Source organism: Lissotriton helveticus, chromosome 9 (assembly GCF_964261635.1).
Source record: "Lissotriton helveticus chromosome 9, aLisHel1.1, whole genome shotgun sequence".
Taxonomy (NCBI): Eukaryota; Metazoa; Chordata; class Amphibia; order Caudata; family Salamandridae; genus Lissotriton; species Lissotriton helveticus.
The window spans coordinates 1,189,831,295-1,189,859,210 of NC_136070.1; positions in this window are offsets into that span (position 1 = coordinate 1,189,831,295).

Genomic DNA, 27,916 nt, shown 5'->3' on the forward strand with positions numbered 1-27,916 from the left:
TCTTTCTATACCTCTGTTGCTTCTATCAGAAATTCTCTTGCCTCTTTCTGAAGTTCTCTTACCTTTTTCTGTACCCTTCTTGTCTCTTTCTGCACCTGTTGTTCCTCTTTGTACAACTGTCTAGCCTCCTTCTACACCTCTCTTCTCTCTTTCTGCACCACTCTTGCCTCTTTTTGTACCTATGTTGCTTCTTTCTGCACTTCTCTTGCCTCTTTCTGCACCCTTCATGCCTCTTTCAACATCTCTGTTGCTTCTTTCTGCACTCTTCTTCCTCCTTTCCGCATCCCTTGTGACTCCTTTTGCACCTCTGTTGCCTCTTTCAGCACCTCTCTTGGTTCTTTCTGCACTGCTCTTGCTTCTTTCTGACCTCACTTGCCTGTTCTACACTTCTCTTGTTTCTTTCTAAACCTCTGTTGCTTCTTTCAGCAATTTGTTTGCCTCTTTCTGCACTTCTCTTGCTTGTTTCTGCACCTCTGTTGCTTCCTTCTGTACCCCTCCTGCCTCTTTCCGCACCCTCTTCCCCAATTGTGCAACTCTCATGCTTCTTTCTACAACTCTCTTCCCTCTGACTGCACCACTCTTGCCTCTTTCTGTACCTCTGTTGCTTCTTTCTGCACTTATCATGCCTCTTTCTGCACCCCTCATGCTTCTTTCAGCACATCTGTTGCTTCTTTCTGAACTCCTCTTCCTTCTTTCTGCACCCCTCTTGCCTCCTTCTGCACCTCTGTTGCCTCTTTCAGCACCGCTGTTGGTTCTTTCTGCACTGTGTGTGCTTCTTTCTAGACCTCACTTGCCTCTTTCTGCACTTTTCTTGCTTCTTTTCACACATCTGTTGCTTCTTTCAGCAATTCTCTTGCCTCTGTCTGCACTTCTCTTCCTTTTTTTGCACTCCTCCTGCCTTTTTCTGTACCTCTCTTGCCTCTTTGTGCACCTCTCCTACCTCTTTCTCGACCCCTTTTTCCTCTTTTTGCACCTCTGTTGGTTATTTCTGCACTGCACTTGCTAGCTTCTGTACCTCACTTGCCTCTTTCTGCACTTATCTTGCTTCATTTTAAACCTCTGTTGCTTCTTTCAACATTTATTTTGCCTCTTTCTGCACTTCTCTTCCTTCTTTATGCACCCCTCCCACCTCTTACTGTACCCCTCTTGACTCTTTGTGCACCCCTCTTTCCTTTTTCTGCATCCCTCTTGCCTCTTTTTGCCCTTGTGTGGTTCTTTCTGCACTTCTCTTACTTTTTTCTGAACCGCACTTGCCTCTTTCTGCACCCCTGTTCCCCGTTTCTGTACCTTTCCTGCCTGTTTATGCACTTTTCCTGCCTCTTTTTGTACCTCTGAGTTAGAGGTAGTTTTAATTAACCCTGGGCGCAGTGCTTCGCTCTGTCCACAGAGTGTACGTAGTGTTGCCTACTTCGCGATTCGCAAAGTAGGCGTAGTAGGCAACACTACGCACACTCCATGGCGGAGCGAAGTTGCCCGCCGCCCACCTCCCTCCCGCCCTCTTCTACATCTCCATTTTTAATATTAAATGCACTATAATTAATGAAAAAGAACTTACCTTGCATGCGGCCATCCGGGGCTCCCTCTCCCTGTTGACGCGCCGACTTCTTCAGACGAATGCGCATGCGCGGGTGCCCACGCATTTCTCGCTAAAAATTGGAGGTATTTGGTGGGCTAGTTGGACCCCAGGGACCCTCAGGATTGAAGATGAAATAATTCCCCAAATTAAAACGCGCCAAAGGGCTTGTTCGCACACATGTCACCTCAGGCCCCGCCCCCTCCCTTCACCACTGGGCAAACGCGTCCGTGGCATGTTTTAAGTTGGGGGATTAAGTCCCCATGATTCTTTAGGATCCCTGGAGTCCAACTAGCCCACCAGGTACCTCCAGTAAGTGCAACAGAGCTGCATTGCAGAGAGGGGTAAAAAGGGGCATGGCCTGAACCACCTCTCTGCAACACAGCCCTGTGGTACTTACTGGAGGTACCTGGTGGGCTACTTGGCCTCCAGGGGCCCCCAGTATTTTTTTTTCTTTCCTCATTTTCTGCCATGGTTCCAAACTACTGACAACTTAGACAGGAGAAAAAATAAAGAAGGATGCCGCTGTGCTGCCTCAGTAAAGACTGGTAGGGAGGTCGAATTGTGGGTGCCCGATCCCAACAACAACGGCTGGCTCCCCCTTAGTTAGACCCCTCTTGGCAGTTCAGGCTGGACTGTTCCCAGGAGGCACAGGGTCAGACTGATTTGCATATAGCGATGTCTGAACTGGGGTGGCACAGCGGGCTAAAGAACGGTGATGGATCAAACGCAGATCTTTTGACTGGGTGTGAGTGTTTGATTGGTTCAGATGCTCCGTCCATCACCACCCCCTTTTGTATCGCTTTGGCCGCCATAAGTGTGGCAGGGTATGCTCAGACGTGAGTCCCTTGCTCACTTTGCCACTGGATTCAAGCAAGCTGGGCTGAAGATGGCTGTAATGCCAGAAACCGCTCCTCGGAAGCTTGTTTCCGGTCCAGGGAAGGCATGGCTTGGCAGTTTGGGCTGGACTGTTCCATTGAGGCACAGGGTCAGACTGATTTGCATATAGCCATGTCTGAACTGGGGTGGCAGAGTGGGCTAAAGAACGGTGATGGATCAAACCCAGATCTTTTGACTGGGTGTGAGTGTTTGATTGGTTCAGATGCTCCGTCCATAACCAACCCCTTTTGTACCGCTTTGGCCGCCATAAGTGTGGCAGGGTATGCTCAGACGTGAGTCCCTTGCTCACTTTGCCACTGGATTCAAGCAAGCCGGGCTGAAGACGGCTGTAATGCCAGAAACCAGTCCTCGGAAGCTTGTTTCCGGTCAAGGGAAGGCATGGCTTGGCAGTTCGGGCTAGACTGTTCCCATGTGGCACAGGGTCAGACTGATTTGCATATAGCTATGTCTGAACTGGGGTGGCAGAGTGGGCTAAAGAACGGTGATGGATCATACGCAGATCTTTTGACTGGGTGTGAGTGTTTGATTGGTTCAGATGCTCCGTCCATCACCACCCCCTTTTGTACCGCTTTGGCTGCCATAAGTGTGGCAGGGTATGCTCAGACGTGAGTCTCTTGCTCAATTTGCCACTGGATTCAAGCAAGCCGGGCTGAAGACGGCTGTAATGCCAGAAACCGGTCCTCGGAAGCTTGTTTCCGGTCCAGGGAAGGCATGGCTTGGCAGTTCGGGCTGGACTGTTCCCATGAGGCACAGGGTCAGACTGATTTGCATATAGCCGTGTCTGAACTGGGGTGGCAGAGTGGGCTAAAGAACAGTGATGGATCAAACGCAGATCTTTTGACTGGGTGTGAGTGTTTGATTGGTTCAAATGCTCCGTCCATCACCACCCCCTTTTGTACCGCTTCGGCTGCCATAAGTGTGGCAGGGTATGCTCAGACGTGAGTCCCTTGCTCACTTTGCCACTGGATTCAAGCAAGCTGGGCTGAAGGCGGCTGTAATGCCAGAAACCGGTCCTCGGAAGCTTGTTTCCGGTCCAGGGAAGGCATGGCTTGGCAGTTCGGGCTGGACTGTTCCCATGAGGCACAGGGTCAGACTGATTTGCATATAGCCATGTCTGAACTGGGGTGGCAGAGTGGGCTAAAGAACGGTGATGGATCAAACCCAGAACTTTTGACTGGGTGTGAGTGTTTGATTGGTTCAGATGCTCCGTCCATCACCACCCCCTTTTGTACCGCTTTGGCCGCCATAAGTGTGGCAGGGTATGCTCAGACGTGAGTCCCTTGCTCACTCTGCCACTGGATTCAAGCAAGCCGGGCTAAAGACGGCTGTAATGCCAGAAACAGGTCCTCGGAAGCTTGTTTCCGGTCCAGGGAAGGCATGGCTTGGCAGTTCGGGCTGGACTGTTCCCATGAGGCACAGGGTCAGACTGATTTGCATATAGCCATGTCTGAACTGGGGTGGCAGAGTGCGCTAAAGAATGGTGATGGATCAAACCCAGATCTTTTGACTGGGTGTGAGTGTTTGATTGGTTCAGATGCTCCGTCCATCACCACCCCCTTTTGTACCGCTTTGGCCGCCATAAGTGTGGCAGGGTATGCTCAGACGTGAGTCCCTTGCTCACTTTGCCACTGGATTCAAGCAAGCCGGGCTGAATGCGGCTGTAATGCCAGAAACCGGTCCTCAGAAGCTCGTTTCCGGTCCAGGGAAGGCATAGCTTGGCAGTTCGGGCTGGACTGTTCCCATGAGGCACAGGGTCAGACTGATTTGCATATAGCCATGTCTGAACTGGGGTGGCAGAGTGGGCTAAAGAACGGTGATGGATCAAACCCAGATCTTTTGACTGGGTGTGAGTGTTTGATTGGTTCAGATGCTCCGTCCATCACCACCCCCTTTTGTACCGCTTTGGCCGCCATAAGTGTGCCAGGGTATGCTCAGACGTGAGTCCCTTGCTCACTTTGCCACTGGATTCAAGCAAGCCGGGCTGAAGACGGCTGTAATGCCAGAAACCGGACCTCGGAAGCTTGTTTCCGGTCCAGGGAAGGCATGGTTTGGCAGTTCCGGCTGGACTGTTCCCATGAGGCACAGGGTCAGACTGATTTGCATATAGCCATGTCTGAACTAGGGTGTCAGAGTGGGCTAAAGAACGGTGATGGATCAAACCCAGATCTTTTGACTGGGTGTGAGTGTTTGATTGGTTCAGATGTTCCGTCCATCACCACCCCCTTTTGTACCGCTTTGGCCGCCATAAGTGTGGCAGGCTATGCTCAGACGTGAGTCCCTTGCTCACTGTGCCACTGGATTCAAGCAAGCCGGGCTGAAGGCGGCTATAATGCCAGAAACCGGTCCTCTGAAGCTTGTTTCCGGTCCAGGGAAGGTATGGCTTGGCAGTTCGGGCTGGACTGTTCCCATGAGGCACAGGGTCAGACTGATTTGCATATAGCCATGTCTGAACTGGGGTGGCAGAGTGGGCTAAAGAACGGTGATGGATCAAACCCAGATCTTTTGACTGGGTGTGCGTGTTTGATTGGTTCAGATGCTCCGTCCATCACCACCCCCTTTTGTATCACCTATTGTCCAGTCGGCAGATGTTGACCAATTTCTTGTTGCCTCGATTGCTATCAACAAACCGTGTACCGAGCGGAAGTAGCAGGGAGGTTGTACCATGGCAACATAATCATCAGAACTGGGGAAAAAAAAAACAGTTCGTTCAATGAGACCAGTCAAGTAGGTGCCAGAAGGCTCTCTTATCTTGTTTCCCTGCCCTAGCAAGATCTAATTTTGAGATCCGTAGGAGCGCTGTGTACCAATCATGAAATGTAGGCACAGAAGACTCTTTCCATCATTTGCATATTTCTCTACGGGCCACCAGGATGGAATAAAACAGGAGATTCTTCGTAGTGCTACGAGTCAGATCCATTATTACAAGGATTGCAAGACGCAGGTCTATCACTACTGTGCATCCCATGGCAGTTAAGAGCTTGCTGCTTATTGAATCCCAAAAAAAAGTTAACTGAGTGCACTCGAAAAACATATGTGAATCCGGGGCCTCTATGACACCACATCGTGCACAAGCCACTGGGGCCCCTGTTGAGAAATTGGAAATTTTTTGTGGACAGTAGTATGCCCTGTGCAGGGTGAAAAAATAGTTCCTACGAAGCCAAGTTGGCTTAACTAAGTCCCACAATACCTTGTAGGACATAGTCCAGAGATCGTTTACATTAAGATCAGACATCAAGGTGCCCCACAATTGCTCTGGGAGATCGAGTTCCCCATCGATTTCATCCATTATTAATGTATACCAAAGGGAAACCTCTTTTTTTACAGGTGGTTGATCTACTAGAAGGGATTCAAGATAGCTACCTCCCCTTATTGGAAACTTATTAAAGTGTGTGGCTTGTGTTGTTAATGCTTGAGCCCAACTAGATATTTGTAAATATTTAAATCTTGAGAAGTTGGGCCCAATTTTACAAGCTAGGTCTTCCCAGGTGAGCAGAGTCCCATCCACAAAGAGGTCTCCCCAAACTGCTATCCCAGCTTCTCTGAGTGGGACTGCTAAAATATCCCCCACCCTACCTGGGGCCCCCGGAAGATACCAAAGTGGTGCTCTACTAGAGTAATACCCCAGTTGTGTTAAAGATCTTATCTTAGCCCAAGTTCTTGCCAATCCCTGTAGCACCTTCAATTTCACCTTTTTAAAGAATTTGGGATCGCCAAACTTAAACAAGAATCCAGACTGGCCAATTCCTTCGCCCTTCAATAGTACTTCAAACATACTCCCAATGCCCTCTCCTGTGGGTGTTTTTAGGAGCATACGCGCATGGGATAGCTGGAATACCCACGCATAGATCTGCAAGTCTGGACCGGCCAGGCCCCCCTTCTCCCTACGGCGTCTAATCTTTTTCCAAGCTATCCTTGGATTTTTATTTTTCCAGATGAATGAGGTCTTCTCGCCCTGTAACTTAGCTAACAAAGAAGAGTCAAAACAAAGGGGGATTGTAATAAATAAAAAAGAAACTTTCGGTAGGATGGACATTTTCACCAGGTTTACTCTGCCTAGTAAGGAAAGGGGAAGATGCATCCAGGCTCCCATCAATTTTCGACATTCTTTCGCTACTAGAGAGAAGTTGGAAGACGCAATCAGATTGATATCTTTAAGAATATTCAGCCCTAAGTAACGCAAGCTGGTACTAAGTTGTTCATTGAAGCCACTAACCTCGTCGTTCCATACCATTATTTCTGCCTTTGAGGCATTTACCTCGTATCCGGAGACTTCTCCAAATTCCTCTGCCAACCTAATAGCTGCCGGAAACGCGGTGCTGATCTCGGATGTCATAATCATGAGATCGTCAGCGTACAGCGCAACCTTCTTCTCCCAATCTCTATATATAAAAGGCTTTATGTTGTTATCCTCTCGTAGTTTTTGAGCAACGGGCTCAATATAGAGGTCGAATAGCAGGGGAGATAGAGGGCAGCCCTGTCGAGTTCCTCTAGTGACGGCGAAAGGATCGGACAAAGCCCCATTAACAAGTACGCGTGCAGTTGGACTGTGGTACAACACTTTCACAGCTCTACAGAAACCGTCAGCCACACCAAACTTAGCCAAGGCCCCCGACAGATATGACCAATTGACCCTGTCGAAGGCCTTGGTGGCGTCCAACGTTAGAATGGCCAACGGGGCAGCGTCTAAGGTCGCCATGTCGATGGCACCTATTAAGTCGTAGGTTAACTCGAAGAGTTGGCGACCCCTGACAAAACCCTTCTGGTTAGGATGCAAGATTTCAGGGATAGACAGGCCCAACCTCTTTGCCAATAGAGATGCGAAGATTTTATAATCGGCATTTAATATTGATAGGGGGCGATAAGAGCCACAGTTGGAAGCAGGTTTACTCGGTTTTAATATAAGTGTAATGGATGCACTGCTCCAAGAGGATGGTGGCAAGGCCCCCTCCTGTAGAATCCGATTAAATAAGATTGTAAGGAAGGGAGATATCAGGGGCCCCCAGTATTTAAGGGGAATTAATTGCCCATTGTAAAACGCGCCACAGGGCGCGTTTGTAGAGTATTGCTGGGAGGAGGCGGGGCCTCTGGCACAATTGCGGTGTTTTGCATTCTTATATATTTTTAGACGGGGCTGTGTGGCCCCCCCTTCTTTTTACTTTTTTTGGACCCCATCCCCCGGGCCGGCCTTCCTTTAAAAAAAATATTTTGTAGGGGAGGGGAGCCGCAGGAAAGGTGTATATGTATCAGGGCAGGTGTATTTTTTATGTGTGAACTGTAAAAATATATCAAAATAAATATACAGGAAGTCACAAAGGATGCGTTTTTTCTAATTCTAGAGTGTCAGGGAAACAAAGATTTTAATAGCATCAAAACACATTTTATTATTTGGGTTACTGGTTGGCTAGGATGTGAGCCCTCCCCGGTTGAGCAGCAACCACACCCTAGGGCACAAGCAAACCTCACTCTAACATGCGCTGAAACCCCTGGTAGCTTGGCACAGAGCAGTCAGGATTAACTTCGAGGCAATATGTAAAGTGTCTGTGCAAAATTTCAAACAGTAAATCAGTGACACCATCACACAAAAATATCCCACACTAACTAGGATTGGGGTCACAAAATACCTGCCCTTTATTTTTAAATGGGAAATTGTTCGACACTTTATTGGAATTTGACAAAATGCAATTTTGCCCAAAACTTTGCAGGCTGAACTTTGTCTGCGATGACAGAGTGCAGTAGATGATAGTCACTGGGCGGTTGTTGAATTGTGTTTGGGCAATCAGTTCTTCAAGTGTGGGTAAACTCAAATCACACGACACACGTGCTGCCTTCACCTTTAAAACTTCATGGAGAGGTCTTCAAATGTGTGTGCATTCGTCATGGACCAGCCACACCTCCAAACCTGCAGAAGAATTTAAAGGTTATACAACATTATGGAAGATCAAGTGTTTGCTTTCATGCGCCTTGTGGGTTTTTCTGGCTACGTGCCAGGACTAGAAATGATCTAGCCGCATGGAAAATGTCTAAACCATGATGCATTACGGAATAATACATGTTTTGCTCAGGGCTTACCATTAAAATACAAATTGAGTTAAATGGCAGGAGTATTATTTTAATGTGTATAATTGCTTTTGCATGCATGCAAATAAATTACATATGCACTGTAACGTTCCAGGAATCCGAGATAAAATGCTTTGTAGTGGAAATTAATTGTAAATGAGAATTTCTGATGTATTAATATTTGCTTCCCCTTTGAGGAAGCGGCTGCATTCCTAATTTGTTTTGACAAACTTAAAGTTGGCTTGTCTAAGGATGGCCCTTAAAAATATTTAAATATGTGAGTGAGACATCAGGCAGGACGCCAACTTTTCTATCACAATCCTCTGATGATGTCACTTGAGACATCAGAAGCAGGGTTGAGTAATCTAGTCAGTTGTCAGCCGCTTTTAATCGGATTGGGCTCTTCACTGGGGAGACGGGGTTTCCTATAGCCCATGGCCTCTTACATTTGTATCCTAGTTCTCCCTGCCAAACACTCCACCCTCTTTCCCCACTCTGCCCAGTCCCCCATAATTGTCAAGGGTTCTCTACAACAACGAGAGTTTAGCGCCACCTCCAGGCTTTCAAACTACCAATAGATTGCCTCTACATTCCCAGCTTTCCACAACCCAGCCAGTCCTCCACACCAAATGTAATTCTCGCTGTCCACACCGGCCACTCTAGCCACATGAATTCCACCAGCCATTAACACAATGCATACTCTTGCCCACAAAGTCCACCCCACGCGCAGCACAGCACAGCACGGACCTCATGCGCCTCACCACATTTGATTCAACCCTCCACACAAAGTCCAGTCCTGGACACCACAAGCAGCCCTCAAAACGACATCCAACCCTGGACAGCACCAAGCTTTGTAAGTACCTTATCCGTCTCTCCAAAATTGATACATATTTGCATTCTATGTCCAACTTTAGGCACAACATCCATTCCTGCACACTGTACCTCACTGTTGAAAAGATTTCCACTTTTGTGCACATCATTTCGCACCCCCCACGTCACACGTCCCTCTACACCACTTTATTTCTTGCACATCTCGTCCAGCCCTGCTGGCCCAATCCAGGCATCTGTATCACATCATCCCCCCAGACATCTGGTCACAACATCTCTCTCCCCGCATTCTTTCAGCTCTACATCAGCCTTCCTTGCACCTGTGTCACCCTCGATCACCTCCTTCTCTCTCATTTTTAATTGACAAATCTCAAATTCTGAAGTCCCCCCTTTCAGGTCTCCCAGTGCCACTTCAGCCAATTTTCCATTTGGTGACAGTCCACATTCTTATGTTAATGAGCACATCTGACACCACCTGTGGAGCTTGTTGATAAAAGCATAACCATAGAATACTTTCTGAGCCCTTATTTTCCACCATTCCCAGCGAATTTCTTCGCTGATGAATAACAGGTGTGTGTTTTATGGCAGGCATGCTTCTGTGTTTGATGATCCCCACTTGGTAGGCTCATCACAGTGTGAGTTTTACCTCCACAGTCCCAGTGATAAACATTGCCATAAGCACCTGGCCCTCAGGGGGTTCTGCTTTCAAGGCAGGCGGCTCTGCTCTTCATGTCGCTGTGTGAGATTCCAATCTACCATTATATTGTTAGTGGTTGATTTTATGCTCTTGCTTCAGTCTTCAGAGAAAGAGAGATGAAGGCACATTTAAGCAGCTCTGAAAGGAGCAAAAACACAGGTTGACAAGTGATGAGCAAAGCGTTCTGTTTATGCTCTGTTTTTGTCACAGAAGGATTGGGTAGGACACAAGTCTGCATGATGCATTTTGTCATTAACTTGTTTTTCTCAAGACATGCATAACTCATGGTTTGCTTTACTGAACTTGAGCCATGGCAGGCTGGAGAAACCTATTGCTTTCATTATATTTTGCTGTGTAAGGTTTACAATCAGTAACCTAATACATAACAGGAACTAAATAAATCTAATTTACTAAAGATGTATATCTTTGCTGCAAGGGTTGGCTAGGAAGTTTCAGATGGAAACTCATTTATGAAAGTTAAGCTCAGTGGGTAGGATTAGGGCTTTAATAGACCCTGGAAAGGTCAGGCAGAGCTGTGGATGGCAGATTCCAGCATTGGTTTTAATGTGCCTGCAGGGCATTAACCACAGCATCATTAAAGCAGGGGATATTATTGGACATAGATATACAAGGTAAAATAGTGGCTTTATTACCGGCTACATAGTAAGCAAGGGTTTTGTAGGAAGACATTTGAATAGTGTAAGAAATTGAGTCATTGGTTGAGAGGAATGACAGCCCTTTTCAAGCAACGATCACATTTCTTGTCAGGGTGAAATACAAAAGTCACTAAATAAACCTGTGCTCAACCCTCTGGTAGCTTGATACAAAAGCAGTCAGGTTTAACTTAGAGGCACTTTGTAAAGTTTTACGTAGCACAGAAACTGTAACTGAGTAAAAATACATCACAATAAAAATCCCAAACCAATGTAGAAACTTAGAAAATATTTTAATGAATAAAATGACACTAGAATTACAAAACTCCAATCTGAAGAACTTGGGTTATTGAATTTCAAATTATTCGGTAACTACAGCGTGTAATAGCACAAAGTTCCAATGATGGGTATTCTGGTCACACTGGACCGAGACATAGTCAGAAGTTCAGGCCAATCGCAATGGAACTCAAGCATTGCATAAGTCCAAAAATGCTTTGCTGGACTTCATGTTACGTTGCACTGGAATTGATGGAAGTTTCTGTTAAGACAGGGGTAGGAGTCTCAGATTTCAGCCAAGAATCCAGGACCTGGGGAGGCACACCACAAAGGAGCCCTACAGTATGAGAAATATGGAGTAGTTTTTAATTAAAATAAACAAGGCCAAAATGACAAACATCTAATTGGTAGAAAAGGACATATTACATTTGGAAAGCTTTTAGAAAAAATAGCGCCAAAAGGATTGAAGCACCAACTGTGGCTACCTGGTCGTGCCGGGCTGGGACAAAGTCACAAGTTCAGGCAGACTGCAATGGAGCCGGCTACAGTGTCCCAGTGAGGCTTGTTGAACACAAAGTACCTTAAATCCGGATTGGGAGAACATTGTATAGATCTGTGTTGCAGCTGCATCGTGCAGCCAAAGCATTGCGTCAGTTCCAAGATATAGCGAGGCTGTGCTGCAAGGTCCTGTTGCATCTACTTTAAGGATCCTGTCAAATAGGGCTTGTTATGGGAAGTCCAGAGTTGGGATGCCTTTTGCAGTTTGGGCGATGGTTGCAATGTGGAGTCCGTAATTGTTGTTGAGGCTGACGTCAGTGAGGAGCTGCGATGGTTCTATGCTAAGTGTGCGTTGCACACTGGCAGTTCTGAAGGCGATGCAGGCTGCAGCAGCAATGCGTGTCTTTGCAATGGGTCCAATACACGAAGCAGCGGAGATGGATAGATTCTGCTTGAGGATGCACCTCGCAGCAGAGGAAATGCGTTGGATTTTCGGGATCCACAGAGCATTGCAAAGCACCTTAAGACAACTTCCAACGGTTCAGGACTGGAGTGGCACCACTTGGCAGGATAGAGTCATAGATAACAGAGCCCAGATGCAGATTTAAGGTTGTTGAAAGCCTGTTATGCCCCTGAGGCTTCTTATCAGGAGGCCAGACAACTACCATTGGAGTCACTCTGTAATCTGCATTCAAGAAAAGCAGTCCGAATCCTTCTCACCCAGGCAAGTAGGTAATGGGCAGAAGGTCAGCACAACAATGCAGGAATTCAGCAGGGTGCAGTCCAGCGGAGTGGCAGACCTTCAGCAGCACAGCAGTCCCACTTCCCGGCACAGTATCCCCAGCTACATACGTGTATTGATGTCTGAGGTCCAGTATTTATACACAGATGTGCCTTTGAAGTGAGGGAGAAGCTTCTATAGTTTTCCCTTTGAAGTATCCAGGCATTCTGCCTTCCCTGTCCTGGCTCCAGACTAACTACAAGTGGTATGCAGCCCATTGTGTGGAGACAGGACACTGTCTATTCAGGTGTAAGTGGGGCTGTGCTCAGCTCCTCCCTCCCATGGTGCTATTGATGGCCCATCCAGTCACACCTAAACTGCCCAATGTGTGGTGCTGCCTCGGAGGAATACACAAAGCTCAACTGTCAGATAAAACCAGTCATGTGCCAGAGACAGGCTACAAGCACTAAATGGCTAAGGCAAGACAAATGTAAAGTTTCTAAAAGGAGCATTCCCAGAAATGCAATTTAAAATCCAACTTCATCATAAGTTAGAATTTACAATTGTGATTCCAGAGACACCAAACATAAACTGGTTATCTCTTCCAATTTGGAAATTACACTTATAATATGTAATCCAGCAACTACAATGTTATCCTATGCAAGAGACAGGTTTGCAGCATTGAAACATTAATTTAAGTGTTTTTCACTTCCAGGACATGTAGAACTTAAAAGTGCATGCCCTACATTTGAAATACTTTGCACCCTGCCCTCTAGGTTGTCAAGGGTCTAAACTAGGGGTGACATATATATTAGAAAGTACGGTTTGTGCCTGGTAAAAGGTTTACTTTGCCAGGTCGAAATGACAGGTTAAAAAATACACACACACGTGCAATGGGAGGCCTGAGAAATGTTCAAAAGGCTACTTAAGTTGGTCGCACCATCAATGCTGGAGACCCACTACTGGCATTTAACTTACAGGCCCTGGGCATATGAAGTGCCACTTTACTAAGGACTTATACATAAAGTAAATATGCAAATTGGGAATAACCAATTATATCATGTTTTAAGGAGAGAGCATTTTAGCACTGATTAGCAGTGCTCGAGTGCATAGAGTCAGAAAGCCAGCAAAAACGAGGTAGAAAAATTGGAGTGTAATGCAAAACATTAGAGGGAAGACCACGGTAAGGCTGGCAGGCCTAACAGCTCCTCTCAAATAAAGGATAGAGGATTCGAACTTACTACCTTGCGGCAGGCTTCCTTACATGTCTACAGAGAGAAGGAGACTGCCTACCTCTCTCACGAATCACAACATGCAACAATCAAATCGGGGTTTCACAGGAAAAACAGACCAATCACATCAATTCACACAGGGCACTGAGAAGTTATGAGCACTCAGGGTGCACTGAGAACAAAGCACACCACCAGGCAGTCCATATACTCTCAATGGTTATGCCGCACAAAAGCTAATGTATGCCAATGCAGGGATCTCTACAGGATGCCTGAGATTTATAGGAGATTCTATTTGACAGTTTTTCTGAGCTTCTGCTTACATGACCCCAAGTAAAATCCCCCACTGGTGGATGGCACAATCCTTCTCAACGAGAGACATTAAAAAAAATATGGATTCACATTCATTTGCTCTATCAAGTTGCCAACCACAATATACACCAGATGTGTCTCTGACAGATGCTGGGGATAGCTGGAGAAATAAATGTAAAATTAATCTAAATTGAATTATATTTTGTTAAATGGTTTTATTAAAGATGTTATCAAACAATTGGCAAAGACATACATTGTCAATATATCAGATCCAAAGTGCCAACAATTAATCTGATTTCTGGATCTATGTGAGACGCACTACAAGCAATATGTTCTTTTGGCCTGGCCACGCTGGAGGGGTGGAATCTCTGATTCCGCTGGTAAGCCAACACTGCCATTATGGGATAGTGAGCCTGGACTAAAGAATAACCTGTGAACCCAGTTTTAATAGATCCTTTTCACTGATATTCAGCCATGGCTTGTGCAGGGCGTTACACCGGGCGGTGACGTCAGGCAGAGGAGGGGCAGGGTGGGGGGTTGTAAAATGCGGGATATAGACGATATCAGGTAAGTTAGCCGTGGCTGCTGATATTCCTATTTTTGCCCCATTACCATTCACATTCCTGCTGTAACTGGTCACCTACTTTGATAGGTGGTAAATCGCACTGGGGATAATTCTGCAAATAGGGAGTGGATATCTGTTTGGGGCCTTGAAGGCTGCTGTGGGCCACAGGTTGGTGCTTATAGCCAAGGCCATTGGAACTATGCAATTGTGCGCCTGCTGCCATTTTCACATAATTGTATATTTGCCACATTTGTGACATAATCTATTATCTGCTGTATAATCTGAAGATTTTAACAAAAAAAATATTTTGTTTCTAGCTAAAACTGTTCCAAAGTTAGTACAAATGCAGAGAATTGAATTGTTGCCAAGCATTGGAAAGCCCTTTGCAAATGTTAACTGGTCACCTTTATGTAGCTCAATGCTATATTTGGGTATTAAACTGGTGCTAATGAGATACAGCTAATGCCCAGACACTGTTAACAAGCCTAGAAATTACAAAATAATGAAGTTACACTATCACAAAATGTGCCACATAATGCAGCACAATTTGCATTTTCTTGCCGCATAAATTACTCAACCCTGTCACATAATTTGACCCTCTACTGCTGCCTAATTCCAGTGGCCCTGTTTATAGCCCTGGCTGTTGTACAGAAGGACGGTGGGCAAGGACTTGGCTCTGCAGATGATGTTGTCTCATCAGCACCGCATCAGGTCCGGTGTTTCAATTCCTGGAATTACCAAGCAGTTTCTTGGAAACACTGTGTCACTGAGAATGGCTTTTTGTCGTGTCTCCCTGGGGATCCTGCTCTGGGCCACTCATAAAGAGACCCCTCAACCTTATACCATGTAAACACTCTAAGTAGGACACTTGCAACTTCTTACAGACTCTAGAAAGCCCCTATAAGCATTTTGACATGACATTTTACTAAAGTTTCTACACCTGCCTAGATATTTTTCATTTTCATCACTTAGGTAACTTCTGTGCCCTTTACAAAGAAATTATAATTCTCTGACATTTCATTACCTTTCCAGTAATAATTTTAAAAGTACTATGTGATAAGAAAAACATGTTCAGTGAAGTGCACCAGAAACTGATGCTTTTTTGTGACAGATATTCATTTATTAATTTCGTTTTATATAGCTCGAAATTGACCCGAAGGTATCAGAGCTCCTTGCTCACGGGCGGCTCCTCCGCAATGGCAGAGAAGTGTCACCAGGCTAGCTCAGAGCCAACAAGTGAAAAATAAAACAATATTTTACTAGCGTTTTATTTTTCACTTGCCAACTCTGAGCCAGCTTGTGCAAGGAGGGGAGGAGTGCTCTGTGCACTTCTAAGTGCACATGTGTGTTTGTCTGGCCTTCTCAGGCCGACCAAACACACATGCACACTTAGGTTTCTCCAGCCCGGCTGAATTGAGCAGCTGGGCTGGAAAAAACCCACAGACTCCCTGACCTGACTATAGCATCTTCTTAGCCTGCTCAGACCAATCTCAAGCATGAGAGCAGCGCGGGGATTGGATGGGAATTTGTGACACTGTCCCTGTGCCTGCTGGGAAAAGGAAGTTCACAGAGGCATTACACAGGAGGCGGCCAGCAGGTTAAGGTGAGTGTTTTTTCTTTTTGATTATTAACCTCCCCACTTGTTCCCCCTCCTGTGCTCCCTGTGCTCCCCCCACCCACACCACAACCTCATAATTGTTTCAGCTGCCACTGTCTTTGCATAAGCACCAGTTGTGTTGCAGATGGGCACATTTGTTTTGTAGACACAGATGCCCCCCTGTGTACATAACCCCATACCTGCTTGGCATGGACTGTCCCAGTCCATATTGTACAGGTACTGATATTGACATTTCCATTGCAGTGCCTATTTCAGAGGTACAATCATGGAACCCGCCAAAGAACTGCCAGACACTGACTGTAAAAGTTGTAATATGGTGGGCGGTGTGGGAGCAGGGCGGCGGCATGGTGGTCCGCTCCCACACCGCCAAACTCGTGATTGGGCTTTTAGTTTGTCCAGCAGATCAGCATAAACATTTAGATGTATCTGGGTGGGCTCAAATATTCCCTCAAGTTTACCTCCCAGGCTTAGCATTAACTACATCCACAGATTTAGAAAGGTGCTTTAGATTTTTCAGGAACTGTGCGTCTCCTTTATGCATCGGTCCGTAAAAGGGGTAAACTGTGAAAACGTGCAAGGGAGGTTTGCATCCAGCCTCTAATCTCCAACAGTTTTCCAGATCAGGGTATTAAAACAGTGATTCACAGAATGTGTCTTTGTAGTTCCAGTACCTATCAGAGAATAACTAAAATCCCACAAGTAAGGTATATGTTAAGTATGAGTACTTTATTGTCTTTTGTAGTTTCTTTCTAAATTATGCTATGTTTAGTGTGTGTGTTTTCATTTGTTTTTAATAATAAGGCCTACCTTCTGGATTGTTATATAACAGTGGGAAAAATAGAACAAAATCGATCTAAAACACAAAAAATCCAAATACCAAAAAGGTATCAAAAGTGTAAAAATCAAAATAAGATATGGGGGTCGATTCCGATTCGGGAAAAACCACTCCGAATAGCCGTTCGGAGCGTTTTTCCCGTACGAATCGTACCCTTCAACGTTCAGCGTACATACTTCGAAGTACGATTCGCATCAGGAGCCGGACTCCGTACGAATCGTACAGAGACCGTACGACTCGAATCCCCATACGAGTCTCCGTCGGAACCGGCTGTACGCGACATCTGTACGGCTCACAGCTGGCATATACGACCCAGCAATTACGATTCGTGTCGGGTACGCACCGTACGACCCTTTCTTTATGGGAGCTGAAAACAGCCGTAAAAGCAGAGTTTGTGCCGAAACAGGGATGGAACAGCCCCCCCGGGTACGGTGCATACCCCCCATGATCGCAGGGGTATGCCCCGTATACCCACCGTACATCGCGTCCTGATGCCCTGGTCCGGATCGTACTCGTCGGGTCGTACGATGTGTGTACGAGTCGTATGGAGAGGGCTTCGGATACGATTCGTACTGAGGGTTTTTTTACCGGATCGGAATCGACCCCATGGTGTCCACAAATATACAAAATTGTCGATCTGTGTTGTATTTTATGGATTTTCTTTAACTCCATTTGCATTTGTTTGTTTTACTTTACAGTGTTTATGGGAACTTGTGGGAAGGTTGCTTTTTCTAGGCACAACAGAGTTGCACCCCTGCCAAAATAACTTTCTGTACAAGAAATCCACCAGCCCCCAATCGAAAAAACCAGCCCGACTCCACGAACACACATTTTGGGCTCCCGAAAACGAGTTTTTCCGTTATGAGTCTTACACGTTGATGGATTTAAAAATAATGGATTTTACGATCTAAAAGGGGTCATATTCATGGCTTTGGCAAAGCGACTATTTCCAATCTAGCAGAACTGGACTAATTTTCAAGCACAATTTTTTCCGAATTGTATAAAAGTTAAATTATTAACATTAAAAAGCCACTTAAAAAATTACTTCCTCTCAATGGACACAAAGGGGCCCAATAGAATGGCGGGCAGAACGCCCCCGCCAGGCTGGTGGTAGCCACCGCGGGCCTGGCGGTGGCGATCCGCCCGCCATCCTTGCTGCAATGACCCCCCGCCATATTAACATGGCTGGGGGGTCAGCGGCGGATGGAAAGACCGTCCGCCGCTTTTCCGCCCCGGTCGCCTTGCTTTATATGGTGGCAGTGTCTATCAGACACCGCCAGCCATATCAGGAAGGGCTTTGTCAGATGCCTTTCCATGGCGGCAGCATGCGGTCTTCACTTTGGGGGCCTATTGCAGGCCCCCATGGTGAAGGCGAGGTGGGGGGTGCACATGGGGTGTACCTGTGGTACCCCCCTGCATTTGCATACACAATGCAGCAGGCACCGCGCGGTGCCTGCTGCTTTGTGTATGCAAATGCATGACAAGCATTTCTAACATTGCGGCGGGTGCTAGTGTAAACACCGCCCGCCGCAATGTTAAACATGCATGATGCGCCCAACACTGTGGCGGGCGCATCCTAATACCCCCCAGAGGACCCCAACCCTTATGGCGGGCGGTCCCTTCCCCCGATGGGATGGCAAGCGGACTAAGTCCTCCCGTCATCCTAATGACCCCCAGAGGCTTAAAAAGCATGTGCCCCATGAAAAAAACGTACACTCCCTAACCTCTTTTCAACCTGATTTCGGGGTTTAACAATATGTTATTGCCACCGCTGCAAATATGAGCCTATACGCTGGTCAGGTGTGGTGAAAATGTTTATTTCTTTTCACAGAGAAAAAATACACTTGCCACACATCTAAATACAAGTTGCGCTCTCCTAATTCTATTTTTTTGCTCCCAAGCAGAGATTTTCTCAACTATAAGAAAATTTATTATTTTGAATTTTAACAAAGTGCCTCTTCTATAGAAGCTGCCAAACAACTTTTATACTCCAGCATATAAGGACCTAACAGAGTTATATAATGAACAGCTGTCTGTAGCTGGACGATGATGTGTGCTCCTCATACAAATGCACTCTTCCTCCTGTTTGTGGATTGGATATTGTGAAACATTGTTTTTTTGTGCGCATCACCTACTGTCCTTTCTTGGATTTGTCAATATTAGAATCACTGCTCCTCATTTCGAGTATTGGAGGTGGACAGCTGGCTTTACTTCCAAATCTCAGTTGGTGACCTTGCAGGGTCCAAGAGTTGTAACAAGCTCTTTTGTTCAAATTAAAAGCCTGATTTAGATCTTGGTTGATGGGTTACTCCGTCACTACGGTGACAGATATCCTGTCCTCCAAAATATAAATCTCATTATATCCTATTGGATTTATATTCCGTCAGATGGGATATATGTCACTGTTGTGACGGAGTAACCGAGCCACCAAAATCTAAATCATGCCCTTAGTCATTCCCTGCTCCTAACTCCCATTTGCTTCCCTCTTTGTCATTTGTTTTTGTCTGTGAGTCTTCAATCTCTCAATGTTCCATTCACTATCTTCTGCTGTTGACTGCGTGAGGTCTGTGGGTGTTTTAGACTCATCCCCTACATAATGGGCCCCTCCCATTCTCTCTTAGGAGGTGCAGAGTCTAAATATCGAGTTTTAAATATCGACCTACAAAAATATCGAATTGGAAATATCGAAGGTACAGAATGTCAAGGTCAAGAATATTTTTGGACAGAATATCTACCCTAAGGAAAGTAATATCGATTTTTTTTTATATTGATGTAAGTATTATCGAAGGTAGTAATATGGATAATATATATATATATCGATGTAACTAATCTCGATGTTACTAATATCGATATTTGTATTATTGTTATGTATTTTATTATGTATGTGTAATATGTTTTTTGTTAAGTATTTTACTTGTTTTAAATTATATGTGTACTATTTTTATATATTATTAATGTTATTTTTAAGTACATTTTATGTTTTAGTACCGGAGCGGGTTGTGGGTTTATAGGGGAATAGGGTGGGAAGTAATTTAAATATACTAAATTAATTATTAATTTATAGGAATTATAAATTAATTTTCATTATTTTTTGTGTTTATTTATGTAGCGGGTTGTGGGTTTATAGTGGAATTGGGTGGGAAGTAGTTTAATTGTAATTAATTAATGATTTATTTTTATTTATTGGCATGGATAATTATTTTATTTGTAATTAAATATTAATTGGCAACTAATTAATTTAATTGATTACATTTTTTAATGGGTAATTAATGTTTTCAATTGGTAAAAAACATGTAATTGGTAATTAATTTTGTTAATTGGCAATTAATAATTTTAATTGGTAATTCATTTTTATTAATTGGGAATTATTTTTTATTAATTGGTAATCAATATTTCATAAAAAGTATTATTTGGTATGAAAAATAATGTTATTGTTTAATATTTTTTAATTGTGAATTCATTTAAAATAATTAATATTTTTTGTAATATTTCATTGTTCAATATTTATTATTTGGTGACTAATTTATTATTTAATATTTATTGGTATTTATTGTTCATTTATTGTTAATTATTCAATTGTAAATATGTTTTTAATAATTATAAATAGGTATTTGTAAATGAAGTAGAATTATTTAAAAATTAAATTATTTATTATTTTAAATACAGAAATTATTTATAAGTATGTTATATTTAAATTCTACGCTATCCAACGTTTTACCTACTGTTTCACTCTCTGGAGTTGGAAAAGAAATTTTTACCCCCACGTTATCCAACGTTTCCCTACTGTAGCACCATCTGGAGTTGGAATATTAATTTGTACCCCTACGCTATCCAACGCTTGCCCTACTGTTTCACTCTCTGGAGTTGGAATAGTAATTTTTACCCTTACGCTATCTAATGCTTTCCCTACTGTTGCACCCTCTGGAGTTGGAATAGTAATTTTTCCTTCTACGCTATCCAACGCTTTCCCTACTGTTGCACCTCCGGAGTTGGAATAGTAATTTTTACCCCTACGCTATCCAACGCTTTTCCTACTGTTGCATTTTCTGAAGTTGGAATAGTAATTTTAAGTGTTACGCTATCGAACGTTATCATTACAGTCGTTTTGTTGGGACTTTAAATAGTAGTTTTATTTATTTAGCTATTTAATATTTTTATTTTTATTTTTGAATAATGTAGTATATTATTAATTGTATAAATATTGAAAGTATATTTCATTTCTTACATTTATTAAATATAATAATTTACTTTTTATTTATGGTATTGTTTTAAGTGTGTAGATGTATTTGTAATTTATAATATTTTTTAATAATGCATACGTTATTAAAATAATTATTAAAACGTATTATTAAGTAGGTATATATTACATATTTTATGTATATGTTTATTTAATGTTATATTATTGTATATGTATTATTTATTAATTTTAAACATTATTAAATATTTTTAACTATGTTTATTTGGTTTATAAGTATTAATTACTTTATTATACACTTTTTTTTATTACGAAAAAAACACGATATTTTTAATTACGATATTTATAACATCGATATTTGGGTTTCGATATTTTTGTACTTAGCATTTTGTAGATGTGATGTCGATATTCTTGCCTTCGATATTCCAGCGTCGATTTTTCTGTAGGTCGATATTTTGTCCGTCGATATTCTGTCAGTAATCTCTCTTAGGACACTCCTGCTCGTGTGGTTCATGCTAACTTGCATGGCCTTCATTCAGTACCCTGAAAAAAATTCTATTGTTCAAAAGAAATTAAAACACAGAGTACTGGGGATCCTGCATCAGGTTCGGTGGCCTTATCTTCCATTCCAGAACTCTAATTGCAACTGTTACTTGTACTATGTTAAATGCCCAGTGTTAGTAATGGGGGGCTCTAGTTGACAGAGGTAAATACCTTTGTCCAAGTAGGGACCCTTCTTCCTAGTTATGGTAAGGGGGATACACTTCTAAAAAAAAACCTGCTCACCCCTTGGTAGCTTGGCACCAGCAAATAGACTTATCTCAGAGCCAGTGTGTAAAGCATTTGTTAAGACATACAGTAATATAGTGAAAACACTACAAATGGACGCAACACCAGTTTATAAGAATAAGTAATCTTTATCTAAACCAAAACTACAAAAATCCACAATACAGTAATAAAAATATGACTTTCAAATAGTAGAAATAGTTCAGTTGAAAGCAAATGGAAAATGCAACACTTTTCACACAAAGTACCTTGGATGCGTTGCTCACAAAAAGAAAAAGAGTCGCAGGGAAGGTGATGAGTCGGTTCCTTACACTCAGGGAAGATGATGCGTTGGTTCCTTTCTCCGGGGGATGTGATCCTTTGTTTATTTACTGCTGCACAGGGGAGGTGATGAGTTGGTTGCTTACCGCGTCCCCCAACAATGCAACAGACCTGGTGCCTCGATGCGAAGCAATGATACAGGACGATGCGTTGGTTCTTGCAGACGCACAGCAGGGCTTGCATCAGAATTAGTGCAGTGATCTCGAACTTCAAAGACCGGTGTACTCGATGCGGCGTGCAGTGATTTCTTGATCCACAGGCAGACACGGCAACGATGCATCGGAAACAGGTGCGGATGCTTTGCGCTTCTGAAAGTTTTTCAGCTCCAAGCGGCAAACAGCCTCCAGAGGTCCAAAATAACAACAGGAAGCTCTTAGCAGGTCAGAATGCCCAGCAAGGAAGCTCAAGGGAGCCTGTGGTGAAGTCTCTGTGTTCCTGAGACTTCAGAACGGGAGGCAAGCTCAGTTTCCAGCCCTTGGAGATCCTCCCAAAACAGCAAATTTCTTTTCCCTTTCTGCGACAAAAAGTAGCCACTGCAGGCCAACCCCAGACAGCAAACAGCACAGGGGCAGTATTCCTCCTCAGATTCTCAAGATCTTCTCTGTGGCAAAGGTTCCAGCTGATTTCCCAGAAGTAATCTAAAGTTCTGGTATCTGGGCCCCAATATTTATACATCAAAATCCTTCATTCTCTGTTGGCAAAGAAGCCCTGTGCTCAGTCAGAACCAGTCCTGTCCTCTGGTACAGCTTCCTGGCAGGAGGTGGAGACAGCACTGTGAAGGCAGACCAGGCCCATTCAGGTGAAAGGTCTATTAAGCCCAGCCTTGACTCATCCAGACTCTCCGGAGCCACTGTGCATGCACAGCCCTTGTCACTCCAAAGCCAGACAGTCAATACACATGCCAGCGGAGACACACTGGATGACTAAGCAAAAAAATACTTACTTTCTAAAAGTGGTATTTTCAAACACAGAATGTAAAAATCACCCTCACTAAAAGAAGCATTTTAACATTCTGAGTTCAGGCACACTAATCTTTAGTTTCCTACAGTGTTCTCAGGGGTAGTTATGTTTATAAGATGTCATAAGCAAACTCAGCATTCTATCCTATGGGAACAGGTAGCCTTGCAATAGTGAAAAACAAAATTGGCAGTATTTCCGTATCAGGACATGCCACATATGGTGCACAGACATATCGACTCCAAAATATCGTTTGGACAGAATATCGAGTTTTAAATATCGTTTGGACAAAATATCGACAGGACAGAATATCGACAGTCAAAATATCGTTTTTAAGGTAAGTGAAGTAATATCGACTGTAAATAATATAGAAAGTGAAAATATCCAAGTATATAATCTAGATAGTAAAAAATATCGTTTTTTAAATAATATTTAATTATTTATAGTGTTTTTATGTTATAATATGTGTGAAAAGTGTCATTTTATGTTATAATTATTTTTAATTAATGATTTTTTTTAAATTATTGTGTAATTTTATTCTGTAGCGGGTTGTGGGTTTATAGGGGAATAGGGTGGGAAGTAATTTAATTATAATTAATTAAATATGTAAATGTATTAATTGGTAGTAATAATTAATGAATTGGTAATTAAATAATATTTGTTAATTATTTAAAATGTAATTGGTAATTAATTTAATGTAATTGATTAATTGCTAATTATGTAAATTAAAATAATTTATTTCCTGTAGCGGGTTGTGGGTTTATAGGGGAATAGGGTGGGAAGTAATTTAATTATAATTAATTAAATATGTAAATGTATTAATTGGTAGTAATATTTAATTAATTGGTAATTAAATAATATTTGTTAATTATTTAAAATGTAATTGGTAATTAATTTAATTTAATTGATTAATTGCTAATTATGTTAAATTAAAGGGGTATTTTTAGGGTTCAGGGTCAGTTTTTGGTTTTTGGGTAAAGGGGTATTTTTAGGGTTCAGGGTCAGTTTTTAGTTTTTGGGTAAAGGGGTATTTTTTGGGTTCATGGTCAGTTTTTAGTTTTTGGGTAAAGGGGTATTTTTAGGGTTCAGGGTCAGTTTTTAGTTTTTGGGTAAAGGGGTATTTTTAGGGTTCAGGGTCAGTTTTTAGTTTTTGGGTAAAGGGGTATTTTTAGGGTTCAGGGTCAGTTTTTAGTTTTTGGGTAAAGGGGTATTTTTAGGGATCAGGGTCAGTTTTTAGTTTTTGGGTTAAGGGGTATTTTTAGGGTTCAGGGTTAGTTTTGGGTTTTTGGGTAAAGGGGTATTTTTAGGGTTCAGGGTCAGTTTTTAGTTTTTGGGTAAAGGGGTATTTTTAGGGTTCAGGGTCAGTTTTGGGGTTTTGGGTAAAGGGTTTTTTTTAGGGTTCAGGGTCAGTTTGGGGTTTTTGGTGTACAGGGGTACAGTGTAAAAATAAAGTAAAATTAAATTTACATTAATTTAATTTAATGAAATTAAATTAAATTATATTAAATTAATTTTAAATAATTTAAATTATAAAAATTATTATATACTTACCAATACTTACGTTGTAATGGTAGTGCGTTGTAAAAGTTGCGTTGTAACGTCATATATCCACTGTTGCACTCCTTCGAGTGGGAATAGTAATTTTAACCCCTACGCTATCCAACGCTTTCCCTACTGTTGCACCCACTGGAGTGGGAATAGTAATTTTTACTCTATTGTATTTGTACGTTAATAATATTGGCTATTATTTAATTAAATTTTGTTACTATATATATATATATGTTGTAAGAAATATGATTAAAAAAATATAATTTTTTTACTTTCATTAATTATTTAATTATTACAAGTTATTTTAAGTATTGTTAAGTATATTTTAGTAATTAATTTTTTATATTAATGTAATTAAACATTGTTTTTATTAAAGTCGATATTTTTTACAACTATATTTTTGTAAACGATATTTTTAACTCAATATTTTTGTACTTACCTGTTTGTAGATAGAAACTCGATTCTTTGTCTCTCGATATTTTGTCAACGATATTTTTGTTGGTCGATATTCTGTCCCTCGATATTATTTCAGTGATCCGCCACATATATCAGGGCATATCCTACCTTTCACATACACTGCACCCTGCCCACAGGGGTACCTTGGACTTACCTTAGGGGTGAATAACATGTAAGAAAAGGGAAGGTTAGGGCCTGGCAAGTGGGTGCACTTGCCAAGTCGACATGGCAGTACTAGACTGCACACAGCCTCTGCAATGGCAGGCCTGAGACCTTGTTTCAAGGCTGCTTGCATAGGTGACACAATCAGTGCTGCGAGCCTACTAGCAGCATTTGACTACAGGCCCTGAGCACACACAGTGCACTGTACTAGGGACTGACTAGTAAATCCAATATGCCAATTATGGAGTCACCAATCTATAACAACAATTGGCAAAGGAAACATTTGCACTTTAGCACGGAACAGCAGTGGCAAAGCGCCCAAAGCGTCTAGACCAGCAAAACGAAGTTCAACACATAGCAAAATAACAGGAAGCAAAGGAAAAAATACAGGGGAAACCCACACCAACAATGCCAGGTCTAACACCTAGATTCTGAGGAATGCTGGATCACCGCATTGACTTACTGTCTTATCCTGGGTGTATCACAAAAAGCATTGATGGCAGCATACTGTGTTGTGGAGGTATCAATAGCGCAACAGACCTTGCTATCTGGTTGAATAAGGCCTACTGGCCCCATTTGTGTAAAATTCTGCTGTTATGACGTGAGTGGTACAGAAAGTACAAAATTTACACAGTAAAAGGTACGCAGAGATGCTTGGTACCACAGATGGAATATTATCATTCAAATGCCTACACTCAGAGTCAGAGTTTTGCTAGTTGTCATAAACTGATATTCAAATGATCAAATTGATTAAGTTTCAAAGTTCCAACCCATTGGAAAAAGATTGGGAAAATAGATGTTGTATAGTGATAAATAACGCTAGTGTAAGAGAGTAGTGTTGTAGAGCATGTAATAATGTCCGTAAGCATAACATCAATACATCACCTAAAACGGTGTACTGCTTTTACCGATTGGCATAGATATTGGGCTCAATCAATGCCTATGCACACACAGTAAATTTGGCAAAAAATTAAAATGAAACAGTCAATTGTCAGTGAGGTTACCGTATCAAATATACATTGTGACCCATCAGAATAAATAGTTTTTCAAAGCTTACCTCTTGATTGTAACAGTATTATGGAGGTTTAGAGGGGTGCCCTGAAAAATGTGTGTAATAAGTCAATAAATATATCCTCAGAGAAAAAGGACAGAGTGGCCAAAAATTCAATCATGGTGTTCATAGACTTACCCCCAAGTTGTAACTTAAAAGCTATCAGGCTTATCTCTTCGCCACTACACTCTGATGTATTTTCTTTATAATCGGCGACTGAGAGCATCACAAGTGGCCGATTATAAGGACTACAGACATTGCATATATACCATCTCTGTCTCACAATAATACAGTACCCATAATACACACCGGCCAGCAGTAAATTGTAACTTATGTTTCCTAAATGTACATAAGACATATCTGCTAAGAGGATTGTCCATCACCAGCACTGAACAGCCATAAAACAAACATCACCAAATAAACCAGGATGGAATAACTGAAGAGAACTGTCACAGATTGCTGGCAAATATGGAGGACTTTAATATAGTCCACCACTTCAGGTCCCTAATATCTATACAATCTGACCCCTTCAAACACATTCAGATATGGGATGATAATAAAATTGTCCATCCCAACAGATCTCCCAACTTCTGTCTCCCTCCAGCCATGCCAGCTAGGGACCAAAACTATACACAACATTTCCGATTGGACAACCCAGTGCAGTAAACAGTCAAAAAGACTATATCACAAGAAACACCATATAGGGTCCTGCAGAGCTGTTCAATGCTACCATCATATTGAAAACCATAAACCTGAGCATCTGTCTCTAGTACTTCATCACCCACCTCCCTGCTAAGCTCCGTGTCCCATATATAGAATTATAGATGGGTAACAGCGAATTATGGGGATGTTTTTCACCAAGGGATTCTAAGTGACACCAAAAAGACAAGAGCGAAGCTCGAGTTATCTATGATGTCACTTAGAACCCAGGGGTGCAAACAATCCCATAAGTCACTTTTTACCTATCTACAATTTTATGTTATGTATGGCTCCCAAAATCATCTGCCCCTGCCTTCAACTACTGTGCAGGGACAGAGCATAATGGGAGAGCTATACATAACATGCCCTCTCCACCCCGATGCAAATGTGAAAAATAAATATCTTACCTGCTATCCTTAACCAAAATCCACCACCTTCCCCCCCTTTCTCCCCCTCCTGCAGCTGCGCTTTGTGCTTTAAGTTAAAACTGGCAAGCAGAGCTGCACCAACAGGTTCTCAGAGATCCCTGTTACCTGGCCTAGAAGGCCTTTATGACATCATAACAGTTGATATCCAGTTTTGTTATCAGCTGTTGTGATGTCATAGCAAGGAGTTATGACTTTTAGAAACCGAAATATACAATAGAGGCTCTCTATGAGAGCCACACATAACAACCAGATAACCGCACCTCGGTGGTCATGATGCAAGACATGGAAACACTTTCTACATAGGATCAAAAAAAACAAAGCATCCTTCCAGCCACACACCCTACACAGTGTAGCATGCTGCCCATATAGGCAGGAGCTTCAGGGTCCCACATAGGTTTAATAAGTGTGATATAAATACTGCAATACAATGCAATTTCTATCTGCTCCACTCCCCATCTCCCTGAACACTGTACTCTTTCCCTTCTTTTTCCACCCTCCCTTGCTTGTTCTCATCTAACCCATAGCCCCTTCGTTGAGCCCGTCGGCCAACG